At 31.4% G+C, this 16,079-nt stretch overlaps 1 long non-coding RNA gene across 1 annotated transcript; it reads right to left on the bottom strand.

The window, feature by feature from the left end:
- Window positions 1-13,374: 13,374 nt before the first annotated feature.
- Window positions 13,375-15,847, bottom strand: LOC139906143 (uncharacterized). Its single transcript, XR_011781469.1, has 3 exons — window positions 15,390-15,847; window positions 14,380-15,325; window positions 13,375-14,327 (listed from the first exon to the last, which is right to left on the bottom strand). It is a non-coding gene; the product is annotated as an uncharacterized lncRNA (long non-coding RNA).
- Between the last annotated feature and the right edge of the window lie 232 nt (window positions 15,848-16,079).

Here is a 16,079-nt window from a genome sequence, read left to right as displayed (position 1 = left end):
ACCAACTTCTACGCCGTCAGCAAGTCTGAAAAGTTGGAGAGGAAGAAGGTATCTATGAAAAAGGCCAAACTGGATCCGGAGGAGTTAAAGAAAACAGTCCAAACCAATCACATCAATTCAATGAGAGCCCATGCACGAGATCTAGGGGGTTCACAGTAGACTATCCAGAGATCTATAATAAAAATGAACGGAAAGATGTGAGGGTGGAGAAGACACAAATGAAAACCATCTCATCTCTTCTAAGACTCTTTTAAATGAGTCTTTTGAACTCTTCTTTGATACTTTTGGCCCCCCTACCACCCTGATGCCAACCTTATGTGTAGATGTCGAGAGAAAGACCTGCAGTGTGCGTCATCCATACACCTAAGCCTCAAAGCCAATCTCAGCCAGCACTGGGACGACATGACAGAGGACTACATCCGCCTGGAAGCCATAAGTGCCAATGAGCTTGGTTACATTAATGCTTAAGTCAGCTCAGACTATTTATAGTATTAATTTGTTGAAATTATGTTTTTAATTAATAAATTATATATTGTTCAAGTTTTAAATAATGTCTTCAGATATCTTTTAATATATTAAGAATATTAAGAAAGTTGACTCCTCAGGAATTAACAAATAATGACAACAGCTCAGGATTCGAAAGTTGACTCTTCCGTGTACCAATACGGAAAAAAAACCGGGTGAGCTAAAAAAATACACCCGATTTTCCTCACTAGATATTATTCATGACGTCCTTAGAATAAACATCAAATGATTACAACTAAGATATTAGTAATTAGCCATTTTAAATATCATTAGAATATTAGAAAATGACTGAAAGTGGATTTGTCTTTTCATTCTTCCCCGTTTGTTTTTTCATCAGCTCTCCAATTTTTTTTTATTTCTCTTTTCTTCTTGCTGGATGTTGTTGGTTGAGATTTATGTTTATGACCATTATGAAGGAACAAAGTCCCTAGAAGAGGCAAAAATAAAAGAGAAGAAATCATAATAATAATACTATAACCCCAGCGATGCGTGTTCTTTTATATATATTTTTGGGTGATTTGAAATGATTTGTGGTTTTTATACACCATAATATAATGTCCTTCTTCTTCTTCTTCTTTTACCAAGAAAACATTAAGACAAAAAAATATTATATTTATTTTATTTCTTTTCGCGCGTGTGTGTGTTGATATATGAATGAATAAAAGTTTCTTTTTAAAATGGTGGAGAAGAAGAAAGAAGAAGAAAAGGAGTAGGAGGTGAAAGTCCCTTTTATGGTCTATCTCGTCTAAAAAAATACATACATAAAAATAAAAACCATTCACTGGAACAAGAAGGGAGAAAATGAAATCTTTATTATGTGAAATGACGTTTGGCCAAAAGTCTTTTTTTTTTTATATATTCATAGCTTGCTAAGTATGATATCTGGAGCAATATATTCAAATGAATACGTACATCAAATAAAAAAAATGGAAGGGAAAAAAAAGGAAAAAAAGAGTGGGAAATTTAAATGTTATATAAGAGGACACTGGATTGGTCCATTCAAATTAAATAAAGAAAGGGTATTAAATCAAATGTAAATTGGTTATAAAAATACCCCCCTCCCCTCTCCCTGCATTTTATTGTCACCTGTCGATTCCCTTCTTTGGCTTGATACGTCATGGTAATTTCATAATGTATCAAAAAGGACAGAAATACAATTTTTTGTCAATCCCTCGTCGTCCATAAATATGGCCATCGTATGATTTCTGTGAAGAAATTTTGACTATAATATAGAACATATATTCATAGCTAAGTTTTTTATAAAATATTAGAGAGTAACAGAGGATTTTAATATTTTGAAATATATTTAGTCAAACTTGTCGATATACAACATAATAATTTGATATATGTTCCTTCTTTAACCATAATGAAGATACATCCTAAGACTAACTCGCTAATACTCTTCCTAATTCGCTTAACTAAATTTGTATCCAATATAAAATAAGTTTTCCCTTTTTACGTTAGTAAAATAATTCGTTTTTCGGATTTTAAATTTTTTTGGTCACGGAGAATCGATCTTGTTTTATGAAAAACATCAACTTATTAATGAAAAAACAAACTGGGTCTCCAGAACCCATGAATCCGGTCTTATCAGAATGAAACATGACCTTTGGTACGTAACTTATAATTCTGAAGAACTTTTATTGTATGTCTAAAGTCTGTATCTGTCTCTGTTTTTGAAATGAATAAATACCTGATGCGTTTTCATCAGCAACTATAAAATTATATTATGGTAGATATATTTAATTCATTTTAAAATTTGTGGATAAATATTATGACAGTCAAAATCTGGGCGTACTTAAGAAATAAAAAACATTTGCTATGGTTTACTTATTTGACTAACTACCAAATGATTTTGGGCCTTTTTCTGTTTCTTTTTCGAAGAAAGGTTGCCTGGGGCAATACATGTAAGGATATGAGATACGCTATAATTCATAATAGGGAATTAGTTTGATATACATAATTAATAACCACTTCAGTACTCGAAATATTTGTAGTTTGATATGCAATATGTGGAGAGAAAACCACTTTGCTTCTTGAAACTTCGGAATCCGAGATGGTCCATGAGACTACTTTTGTTGAACTACCTTTAAAACAGCATAAACTGGTGTTCCTCAAAAGTTTGGCTTATTTTCATTGTTCTTTTTTTGTGGTTTTTATTCAGACTAAATACAATAAAAGTCCCAAGAAGAACATAGTATAGTCTCTGCTAATTTTTAGGAACTTTTGATCAAAAACTTGATTGCTGAGAACAAATTAATCCGTCGTCAGTTATTTTTATGCAGTTTTAGAAGTTTGACGTCATTTTATTTATCGACTCCAGGAGTTTACTTCATTCAATATATAATTTAAAAAAACATGGAGGGGAAAAAACGGAAAAAAAAAAGAGTGGGAAATTTGAAATCTTATAAAAGAGACTACTGGATTGTTCAATTAATAATAAAGAAGGAAAGGAATTATCTAATGGAGATTAGTTGTACATCATATCAACAACATACATACGTCATAATGGAGAGTGTGTGAGTGTGTAGTGAAGGGAAGGGGATTTAAGAGAAGAGGGAGAGATTTGCCCCTCAAAAATATAAGTAAAAAGCCTAAATGCAGAAGCTATAAACGGTAATAAAAGAAATAAAAAGTCGCATTATTATTGAAAAGAAGAAGAATAAATAGTCGTATCGTTTATTCTTTGCAATAAATCTGTCAAAAAATAGGACGGTTAAGAGAACAGTTTAGAGATGAAGAAAAGAAAAAGAAGGAGAAAAAGTCGTTAAAAGAATACAAATGACGATATTTCTAACTACTGATCCTCGTAATGGACCAAACAGAATAAAAAAAGAGCTATTTATGACTATAGATAAATAAAGAAGGCATTTGAATACATATCACATATATATATTGTACATGTACATATATGTATCTTGAGTGAGAAAGAGAGAGAGAGAAAAAAATGAAGGGAATAAAAAAAAGAAGTCGAAGAGGACATGAAAGGTTGAGTGATCCTTTTTAAAGTTTCCCCTCTTTTTTTGTAGCGTTAGATTGGAGTCGAACTAAGTCGAGTAGATATATTTTAAAATAAAAAATTAAGAGGAGAAATATCTATTCTGTATATTTATACATAGTGGGTCTAACAACGAAATCCGGCACTATAGATAACCAGATTTTCCGGGATATATTAGGTTGGGCACTTAATTCCGCCCTCCACTCTGCACAACTCGACCTTTTGAAGGAAGTGATCGTGCAGAAGGAGTAAGCATTGGTGAATGGGAGACCATTTCAAAACAAATCAGGCTGCCCACATCTTTGATGAAGTACCGGAAGCTCAGGGAGCTCGTATATGAAGTTCTTATGCATCCACCTTACAGTCCGGACCTGTTACCAAGTGTCTACCAATACTTTTTTTATAGGGAAATACGCATATAAACGTTTCACGTATTTGTCAAAAAACTGACATGGAGTCAACCACAAAAGAGTACATGTGTATTGCATTGTCGGAGGTGCCTGTTGTGATAATTTTAGAAAACAACGATCGGGATACTACAGACATAAAAATTAGGGGGGATTTTTTTTTTTTTTGTACAAACGAATGGATCACAGTAATCGATTTTATCACTGAGTGCAGAATCCAAAACTTCATTCAGTTTTTCTCTCAGTCATTTGAATTCTGAAATATCTGGGATTATAGTAATTTGGGACTATTATCGTTCAGACTCATTATAAACCCTTACAAAATCCCCAAATTAAAAGCAGAAATAACAAAATTTATGTAAACATGTTTTTATTATTAAAAAGGGTTAGGATTGATTCTGTATCATGTTCTGAACTCGATATATTTCCAGTTTTAGGATGACAAATGACACTCTTCTATAGGCCCTTATAACCTATTCATGATACATAGCGATGAGGAAGTTCATAGCTTATATTATAGAAAAATATTTAGTACATATAATTTTTTTTTTTAAATCTATTTCAAAAATATGCATCCAAGGTTTTTTGTTCCATACTATGAAATGAGACATAGTCCTTCTTCCTCTCCGACCTTTCAGACTTTCTGACAGCGTAAATAGTGGTCCGGGAGTCACCCAACTGCTTGGAGTACGGGCATAAAATTCGTCCATTTTGTTAAATTGTCATTTTCTCAGCTTGTGCATAAGGTAAATAACTCAGGTTTTGTTATGTTTTGTAACTAATTGTTTATGCTTTAATATATCAAAATATTAATTAATTTCAATCACTCAACCTTCATTAATTACTGAATTTGTTAAATATTTGGATTTAAATGAACCATCCTGTATATATTGGCTGTTTTAATTTATTTGTATAACGATGTTACTCTAATCCAGAGTTTGATTCCTAAAGATTAAAGAGGAGAATGGGTCATAAAATGAATTAGTGAACTGGATGGACGGGAAAATGGCAAAATCCAACTTTATTCTTCATATATCTTGGAAATAGTATCTTATGACGATTGAATAAACATTATTGAGTTACAATTTTTTCCAATATCTATAATATAAACTACGTTTATTATTTATAATCTTTCAAACTCACTTAAAAATGGTCATTAATACCTTTCAAAAAATCTTTAAAATCTAATTTAGTCTTATAAATAACTTAAATATTGATTGTCACTTTTTTTTTTCATCTCCGATTTAGAAAAAGAAAGATACATAATTAAAATATTTTTGGAATTTGGAAACAAGTACTTACAAAGAGGGTCCGTTTAAAAGAAACGGGGGAAAAAGCCCATCAGATTTTTAAAAAAATTTACCCCAAAAAACATCACAGATTAATAATAATTATTCTAAAAAATACCTAGACAAATGGACTTACAAAAATATACAGGGATATAAATTCAGAATTTAATCCTTAGCTTGCGAATTGCATTGATTCTTATTTTTTTTTAAATATGTACACTCCATAGTAAGCATTAAAATAATTATAATATATCTAAAATGCATGTATTTTTTTAGTTTTGCAAGTGTTATCAGGCTGTATAAACTTTGTTTTCATTTCATTCTGCGATCAGTTAAGATTACTTTTCAGATGCACATCGTAGATATTACATGGCCCAGTCCCGCATCTTCTTCTTTTTTTTTTTTTTTGGGGGAGGACTATTGGGCATGTTTAGTGATTAAAATTGGGTGTGTATGATGGAGTTAGAAAACTGAAGAAGGAATTTTCTTTTCCTATGGTGTTGCTATTATTATTTGATTCATGAGGAGCCATCTTGTCTTTCTACTACATATCATTGATATTGTATGTTGATGAAAATTATGTTTATTTTTGCCAAATTAAAAATAAAGAAACCAAAAATCAACATATTAATCTTTCCGTCCCCTTTTTTGATAGTTCACAGGAGGGTCTGGTGTGAACCCCAGATATCTCTTGCGTGGTCCTTCATGGAGTTAAGGGCTGGGCTGTTTTCATTAACTCCTCTGAGTCCAGTTTGGCCTTTTTGACAGAGCGCTTTGTCCTCTCCAACGTTTCGGACTTGCTGGCGGCGTAGATAGTGGTGTTGGAAAGGCTGAACTGCTTGGAGTTGTCGAATGGAAATTCGTTGATCAAGTGCAACTTTCGTTTTCTCAACTTGTACGTAGGCTATAGTGCTCAAATTTATTTTATTTTGGAAACTAATTGTTTAAGCTTTAATATATCAGAATATAAATTAGGTTTTGAATTGCTCAAACCTAAGTAATTATTGAATTAGTACGTGTTTAGATGACAATGGATCTCAGTTCATTAAGGAGACCGAACAAAACCTATCCAAATATCCAAAATATATTGAAGACTTACTAATCTGTCGTACCCAGCTACTAATAAACGTAAGGTAGAACCACTTTATTCGGGACTGTATGTACATTGTTCGTGTGACCACCACAACAGTGAGGACTTTTTTCCCTCGCGAGATGTTGTTCATTCACTCATTCATATTTCGAAAATGACTTGAGCATAATATTCTATCGGTATACAATGCTAACAGTGTGTGTACATCATCCGAGCAGTCCAATGGTCCGTGTGATATAAAAACCATGAAATGAAATCAATTTATGATGCGTAAATTAATTGAAAGGAAAAGATGGGGGGCGCTGTAGTCTGGTGTGTACATATTTTATGTACACACTGTGAGGAGACAAGGGGCGTTCTTTTTATGACTATTTGGAATGAAGACTAAGAAAGGATATTATTAAAATAATAGGAGGAGATCATACTACGTTGAGTGAATCTAAATTACTCAAATTTACATGAACACGGGTCTCTAAGAGTCATTATTAAGGATTTATTAGTCCTTTCTTTTTTCTTAGTCATTTACTTTTACTATGATCATAGTGATTTATCAGTTGAACATTCGTAGTGATGAAAATCCTATTTATAATGGGCATGTTAAAAAAAAGAAAACGAAAATCAACATGGTAGCCCTGATAATGTGGAAAATGTTTTGGAGGAGATCTGCTACAATCAGCAGTGACAAGGGAGAGGGGGCGAAGGTAATAAACAAGAACATTGGCAAGAATACCTCCAATGTGGAAGCCCAATTATATTTGGAGTCCAACAAGGGCTTACAATTACAACTCCACAACAAATCCTCAGGGTTACGCTCCGTCTTTTATGAGCACACATGAATGTTCCATCAGGTTTTGAATATAATTGAATATGTTTAGGAAAGGAAGTTCACTACTAAGGAATTATATAATAATGACAACTGCTAAGAAAAAGAAAATGTATTCTTAAGATAGTATGAATAATATTTGGAAGGCGTGAAAGAATAATACGCGTGACGTTTCATTAGTTTAGTTACAATCAGTTGTGACAAGGGATGAAGGAGAAAAGGATATAAACAGAACATTTGCTAGAACTACTCCAATGTCGATCCCCAATTCTACTCTGAGTACCAAAAAGGACCTACAAAAAGAACTCTGCAACAAATCCTTCGGGTTACTGAGCTCTTACAAGAGTACATAAAAATATTCAATTAGGTTTTTAATGTAATTGAATCTATGTTCACTACTCAGGAATTAAATAATAAAGTCAACTACTAAGGAAAAGAAAATTCATTGCTCAGATTACTCATTAAAAAGAATAAAAACGGGGCGCTAAAATATAACACGATTTACATCACTGAACATTCATTCATCAATCAGTACTCCAGTTGTATAAAGTAAGCAAAAAAATATATTAACTCTTCTCTTCAAAACGCGCTACTATTTGTAGAGTTGTAAATTCTATGCATTTCTTAACCCCTAAGATTTATTTTTTTTGTCAAAAATTGTCAATCTCTCATGATAAACGGGCCCGGAAACTTTGACGACCTGGGGGACCTCCTGCAGTTCCAGATAACTTATTGTGGGTAGTGGTTTCTTGAGATCCTCCACAGACGAATGATACTTTGCACACACCTCATTCTAGATCCTCCCCAAGAGATAGACATCACATTGGTTTAGGGTACGTGCTGTTTGCAGGTCAAAAAATGTGGATCCAAAAGTGAGGACATTTTGTTACCAAGACATCCTGCACTTTTTTGGCCTCGTGGGCTGGTGCACTGTCTTATTGGAAGAAGTAATGTTTTCCTTCCGGGCAACCCCATCCGTCCATGGAGTGTAAATAAAAATTGCAAAACCAGACCAGTTGTAAAGTTGTATCCACACAAGTAGCCCAGGCTTGACAAAGCTTTCGGTGCCGTGTGGCCGAGGTTATCAAGAGAGGCGGATCTCATTATAAATAATTGAATGTTATTAAATGTAACTTTCACATAATAAAAAATTCATGGTTCTACCGGCTTTAATTTCTTTGTTATAAGCCTTTAAAGATTTATTCAATTTAAGTGTAAGTCCTTTCTAGAGTAGAATTGAGGATCTATATTTGAGTAATTCCTACCTATATATTTGCTAGAATCGGAGGGATTTATGTGTTAATTTCCGTCATCTTATAGTTCGTTTATAGCTATTCTTATGAAACATCATGAGAGCTCAGCTGATCTCCTTCAAAACATTATTCAAATTGTATGGAATTTCACATTCATTTTCGTTGTTTTTTGGGGTTTTTTTTAACATACAAAAGATAACTAGGATTTACATCTCAAAGAATTATTTCAATTGGGATCCAACTGCTCCTTTTTTTCAAAGGGTTTATTTTTCAGTCGTTTTTATTTTGCAATATTTTTTTTATTTGCGATTATTATTATTGTTATTGCAAGACACACAACCAGAGAAAATATAAGCAGATTTTGGGGATTAGTCTCTTAATAATAGGAATGAAAATGGTATAATTTGTGCGTGTATGTATATCTATACTGTATACTTTTGGGCATATACATTATACTTTATACATTCATATAATATTTAAGTCATATTTATTTATTAAAATACAAACGTAGAACTTTTAATACAATACATTGACTATACCATTATTACATCTATTATTTTTATTATTCTTGGAGTATGACTACAATGTATGAGTAGAGGGTGCGAACCAAAAAAAAATATCCTTCGATATTTAAATATGAATATCCAATAAGAAATCCCTTTCTTCCATAAACTTGATTGTATCTATTGGTATGTTTAAATTTAAATTTTAATAAATTAGACATAAAAAGTAATAAGTTGGACCAGAGAAATGTTCGAGGACAACTATGTTTTCACTCATGACGGAGCCCTGCGTCTATGCTAAGAACCAGGCATTCCGGAGAGACAACTTTCCAGACTTTTGGGACCTCAACATGTGGCTACTGTTCTCTCCAGCGGATAGCCCTTGGACTACTACATCTAGGCGCGTCGGGAGGATAAGGCGTACTGTACTACTTCTTACACAAGTGTCTAGTGAAGGCCTCCAAGGGATTTATGCCTCGTATTGGTACAATTATTAGAGCTGAGGGCTCATGTATTGAATGGAAGTAGTGCCGACCACTATTTTTAGATGATTAAAAAAAATAAATGTCCATACAAAATCCCTCGTTTAAATTCTACTCTTGAAAATAATTAAATGTATACCACAAGATAAGATCAACTTTGTCTATGAGGTTCGAGAAAAAGCAAAGTATATCTTGCTCATGATTGGTCAATTCGAACCATACTATAAAGCATTGTAAAGGTATGAGTGTATACTACAAACGCTTTTTAAATGGTATTGTATTTGGACGCTTCATTCGTAAATTATCGTGTGACGAGACTGGAGGTCTCTAAATAAGAAATTCGGAATATTTACCGCGTCGAAAGTGACCAAGAAAATTTAAGCTGCATACAGGACCGATCCTCATCCGGATCGTGTTGCACAACAGAGTTTCCCGCAATTCCACCCACCTCCGCTCAACAACTCGACCGTTTGAAGGTGGTGATCGAACATCCCTGGCCATCATTTGTGAATAATAAAAGAATCTTGTTTTATCTAGACAACATCAGGCAGCACACATCTTTGATGACTCGCCAGAAGCTCCTGGAGCTCGGATGGTTATGTTCTTATGGAGCCAACCTACATTCCAGACCTTGCACCAAGTGACAACCACCCTTTCCTGGCTATGGCTAACACGCTTGATGGTATAAATTTGGCCTAATAGAGGGCTGTGAAAATTGGACAACCAATCAGTTATTAGTAAAAAAAAAAAGCTTTATATTGAGCAAAATGCTATTTTAAAAGCCAAAAAAAATGTTACGACTCTGTTTATTGAGACTTTAGAAGCTACATGAAAATTTTCAGCAAAATAACTTCATTGGTGATGCCGTGTTTCCCGCACAAACATCCCCATGCACACAGACATTTGCATTTAAAATATAGAAGTTGTAGGTCTATCAATATAATTTATAAACAACCAAAAGTTATTTGGAAAATAATAACATCTCACATGCAACCATAAGATGTAAGCTGTTTTTAAAATGTTATTTTTTTTACTTAAATCGGAACACTTTAAATGTTAACATCAAACAAGATATAATTAATTAATTAACTATAGCATGTCAACAAAATTAATACTAAAAATGGATGTGTATCGGAGCTCTCTTAATCGTTAATGATGGTCTCCAGGCGATGTAGTTCTCTGTCATGGGGTTCTAGTGCTAGGTGACTGTGGATTTGAGGACTCCGGTGTTTGGATGATGGACACTGCAGGCCTTTCCCTCGACATGAAACCAAATTGTGTAATTGTGTATTAGTAGGAGTATAGGGGACTCAAAAGTGTATTCACTTCTGGAGCCCAGATTTTCTCCCAGCAATTAGCAGCATACTTGGCTTGTGCCAGATATCATTCGTATGTAGAGGCCCAGAAGAAGTCAATTACTCGTATGATAGCAAAGCTGGAGCCACACAAGATCGCCAGAGCCAACCAAAGCTTTTGACGGAGTGTGACCAAGGTTATTAAGAAATAATAACAGATCTACCACATCGAGTTTGTTCGTTATTAGCATTTAAAATTTTTCACAATTTATCTGAACCACCATGCATAATCCCACATACAACCCTTAGTATTACTGACATTTTATCAGAATTTATCTGGACCACCCTGTATATTTAAATAAACAACAATGAGTATGACTTTAGATGTGGTTGAGCAACAAGAAACTGTTAAGGACAAGTTCCAAGGAATTAGGACCTCTTTTAAAACTGGACTGGACCAAAAGCATTTCATCAACCATATAAAAAGGAAGCTGTGTTCAGGGCGTCCCCAAGGAGAGTGTTGAAAGGCTGGAGCCCCCCACCCCAATTAAGAAATTTTGTTTGTTACTAGAAAATTTAATTTAATTTAAAATTAAATTTTGATTTTCAAATTTTTTGGCAAAAAAAATTCATTTTATATTAATCGCTTTAATTTTTTTATTTCTTTTCTGAAAATTTTATTATTGATACTATTTTTTTTTTTTTAATTTAATATTGACGTTGTATTTTTTAAATTTTTTTACACAAAATTTAGTATTTCAATTTTTTTTTATAATTGAAATTGAATTTTTTAAATTTTTTTCCCAAAAAATTTCATATTTTGTGAATAGCTGTGGATTTTTGATTTTTTTCAAAAATTTATTGATTTCTCCATAACTGTGGATTTTGATTTTTTTTTTTTTTTTTCACAAAAAAATTTTTTTAACTTTATTTTTGGATTTTGGATTTTATTTGTGAATAACTGTAAATTTTTGAATTTTTTTAGAAAAAATTGAATAGTTTGAAACTTATTTTTAATAAAAAATAATACTTAGAACCTTTTTTTTTTTTTAAATTAATTTTTCAATATTTGTTCCTTAAAATTTTTGGATATTTTTTTCAAAAAAAGAAAAAGTGAATTTGATACAAATATCCACTTATTTAGCGGTACATTTTTTGGTGTTCACTCAGTACTATACAAACATTCATAGATACAAAAAACAAAAGAAAAAAACATTTATATATATTAAAAGAAACCCATTTTTTGTAAAAACAAAATGATAATAAAAATAATTCGATTTCATTTCAAATGAGAATACAAATACATATTAAAATATATGTAATGCTATTTTTTTAAGTCTCTTTCTTTCTTGTGTTCATATTTATTATATCCATTTCATAGTATACAATATGGAGAATCATTAGTGTTTGTGTTTTTTACGTAATGTATACAAGATACACACATATGTACAATTAGACAATGCTCTTTTTAAAAAAAAAAGATGTTCTAATTCATGCATTCATTAATAAATTTCATAATACTACAAAATATCATATCAGGAATTCTCAATCTTTTTTTTTTAGTGACTTGTAAAATATTTATTAACCAAAGGTTAATAGAAATACAAGTTAAACCTTATAGTAATCGTGCTTCCTAAAATATTTGAATCTGATGTATCGTACCGACTGCTGGGCAAGACAGGCAGATTTTGACAAAACACACAACCACACATAGTCTATGACTTCATTAATGCTAGAATTTTCAATTTACTGTGTTGAATCGACTCCTGGGCAAGACAGAAAGATTTTTTGACAAAACATGCAACTACAAGTACACTATGACGTCAATATTAAAAAGCGTGGTGGAAGTCAAACATCAGTTGTACACGCGTTACGGAATAACTTTTTTATTTCTATTAACCTTGATTTAACCCAAGTTTACCCTCACCAGAACAAAACATTTTTAGCTTCAGTAAAAGGAGCCTTTGCATGATTATATTTCGAAAGGTTTTTTTTGTTTTTTTGATTTTTTGAAAAAAATCAAAAAAATTTGAAGTGCAAAATATTTTCTGAGAAAAATCCAAAAATCTACAGCTTTTGACAAAAAATATTTCCAACATTCAATTTAATAAATTTCTCGGAGAAAAATTTCAAATATTAATATTTTGGAGAAAAACTTAAAATTCCATAGCTATTCACATAAAATTAAATTCCAAATATTTTATTTTTTGAGTTATGTGCCTCTTATGAAATATTCTTTCAAAATTGCAAGTACCCCTGGAGTGCCTCAATTTGAGATGTTCTCATTTGAGAACCACTTTATTATAGGTATAGTTGATAATATTGTAGAGAAAAACGTGTGCGAGGAGACAGGGGGGAGAAATACATATGGTATCATTGTTTAAAATACTGATGTGATTATCAGTGATAATCACATCAGTATCTATCAGTTGCCTAATTTATTATGATTTTTGAGGGTATAACGAAAGTATTTATTAGCAAAATGTTTAATAAAGATATACTACGTATAATTGACTTTGACGGTTTTTATCCGTTACGGTAGATTTGAAAACGTCACACTCCATGAAATTTAACTTTTTAATTGTAAAATAACTCGTAATACGACAAAGTAAGAGTATTTCGAAATATGTTTCAAGTTCCAAGTTTAAAATAGAAGCCTTTAATTAAATATAATCTACATAATAAAAAATATCATACATTAATGTTAAATATACAAAATTAAACAATTGGAATCATATAACTAATAACAATAAATTATATATACAGAATATTGAAATAATAGATTGATCCAAATAATATTTTCTTGTTCGGACACCGGAATCCAATTGAATATGTCATAACTTTAGGTTGCAAAACACAAGCCAGACGTGGAGTTTAATCAAAAAGATCATCACCCTTTTTTCCTCATGTGCAAGTTCCATATACAATTGTGCACAGGATAGATATATTTCTACCGATGAGATCTTAATAATGTTTAATAATAAAGTAAATGTCAAAATCATAAAATAATGTTAGATTTAAATCCATATTTTCTTCCAATCTTAGTAAGAACAACTTTTAGAATCCCACTTTCATTTATTTTATGTTTATCTAAAAAAAGAAAAGTTAATCTATGCAAAACCTTAATTACTTATCTTAGATATAAAAATAAGACTCCTTTAAAACTGATATAACTTATAATTCTTGACTTAATGTAGTTTTCTAACATGACATCGTAAAGATTTAGAGCAAAAGCTAATTATGTAGTAATGTCCGGCGATATTATTCCTTATTAAAAGCATCAAAAAAGATTTTTCCCCTGTTTTTTATGCTTATATAACAAAATATATCCACAATTGCTAATTATAATGCTACACCCAATGTAACTACCCCCGTTGTTGTGACCATTTAAGCAGTTGTTTTTGCCTTTTATGAGTTTTCTGAACACCATTTCTTGGAGCCTATCAACCATAGCTAAGCCTTAAGTGATAAAAAAAGTAATATTTATTGACTATGTAATATTGGTAAACCTAATGATCATATCCAAGTCTTTAAGTGAAGAAACAAGTCTCAGATAAACCAGTTGCGAACCATCCAAAGCTACTACCCCCGTTGTTGTAACCATTTAAGCAGTTATTTTTGCCATTTAATGAGTTGTGTATCATAATTCTTGATATGTTTAGCTAAAATAGAATCATATTTTATGGTTAGATTGAAAAAAAATTGAATACTTACTGTTAGATAGTACAAAATTCAGAGTTCCACTTCGTAATTTGGTGTGGATGCCTCTAAAAAGCCTGAAAATTATCTTAACTTCACAATTTACAGTGGGGGTATTTCTATAAATGACATCATTACCAACATCCTCCATTAATTAAGGATGGTTCCTCGGGAAGGGAAGAATTTACCCGTGTCTTTCTCCATAATTTTTTTGAACGTAGGATGATTAGCAATGGATAAGGTTATATTATATGCAATAAGCATCTTTGTGAGATCAAAGTTAAAGTCTGACTTGATGTATTCATCATTAACTTTATTTTTTAGATGAATATCCATGCTCTTGATATTAGATGAGGATAATGAGTGGCGTGTAATTCTAGACAGGGGACTAAAGGCACATTTATATTGACAAATCCGACAAGCCATCTGTTTCTCATCCGGTAAGTATTTTCCAAATTCCTGGTCCTCCATTTTCATAAATCCAGACAGAAGGCGACGTTATTTTAGGCATTTTATTCAGTTCTCTATCAACTATCACTATCTAATATTGAATAATAAAGGCGGGAATGATAACGTTCATGATTGATAGAAGAAGATGTATATTATTTAATCAATGATGCCATAAGTATTTCTTCTCTTCTCCTCGCACGCTTTTCTATTCTTAGCAAAATTATCACCCTTAATTATAGGATAGTAATATCCACCTAAGCGATTTTTCCTACAAAATGTGTCTCAAATATATATTTGGTGTGTTAATGTAAAAACAATATTAAGCAAAAATCAAGAAAAAGAGAAAAACACAAATGTCCATATGAAGTATTTGTTTTATGCATTAAAAATATTTAATATTATGTTGGATCAGTCTTAGGACTGATTGCGGTATTAGTCTTTTTCCCACAATTCTTTCAGTATTTTTTTTTTTATCAGTCCAATCATTTTTCTATTCAACGGTTCTAAGGACCTAAGAAAAAGATTAATAGATAAATTTGTTATGTCTTATAACTAAAGGATGGTTGGTTATTTACTTTTTTCTTTCCATGTGCGTAAGTTTCAGGTTTCCTCTTTTCATAAGATTTAATTCATATTGTTGATATATGTACATAATTATTTAAAACAATCCATAATGTTAGGAAGAATTGCATTACAAAAAAATAACAACATTGTTGATTAAAATTAGATCTCCTTTCCAAGACTTAACAACAATTAAAGCCTCAAAATATTGACTAATTAAAACACGACAAAGACAAACCAATGTAACAATCGTCTAAAACTCTTCAATTTATTCTCCCTTCAAAAAAATGTTCTCTTTAAATATTTTAATCAAAATATGGAATGATTAATTATTGCTATAAACGCATTAAAAATGATGCTCGTTCGTCTCTCCATGAGTATTTTCCAATAGAAATAGTGGAGATGGGACAGTTCAACAAAAATCCAGATGAGGATTCCGATGATATTCAAATAAATTCAAAAACAAAAAAATTTATATTAAATTTGATATTTATTTTTTCAAATAAATTCAAAAACAAAAAAATTTATATTAAATTTGATATTTATTTTTTCAAATATCCATAACTATTCACAAAAAATTTCAAAAATCTCCAATTGTTTTCAAATATATATTTTTTTTGGAAAAAATTTCAGAAATTAAATTTCTAATATCGAAATTTTTTTTCGTCAAAAAATTCCGATATTAGATTTTTTGGAAACAAATT

The sequence above is a fragment of the Lepeophtheirus salmonis genome, chromosome 8, assembly GCF_016086655.4.
Source record: "Lepeophtheirus salmonis chromosome 8, UVic_Lsal_1.4, whole genome shotgun sequence".
Taxonomy (NCBI): domain Eukaryota; kingdom Metazoa; phylum Arthropoda; class Copepoda; order Siphonostomatoida; family Caligidae; genus Lepeophtheirus; species Lepeophtheirus salmonis.
The sequence above is the reverse complement of the archived record's forward strand: the minus strand, read 5'-3'. Positions and strand labels throughout refer to the sequence as shown.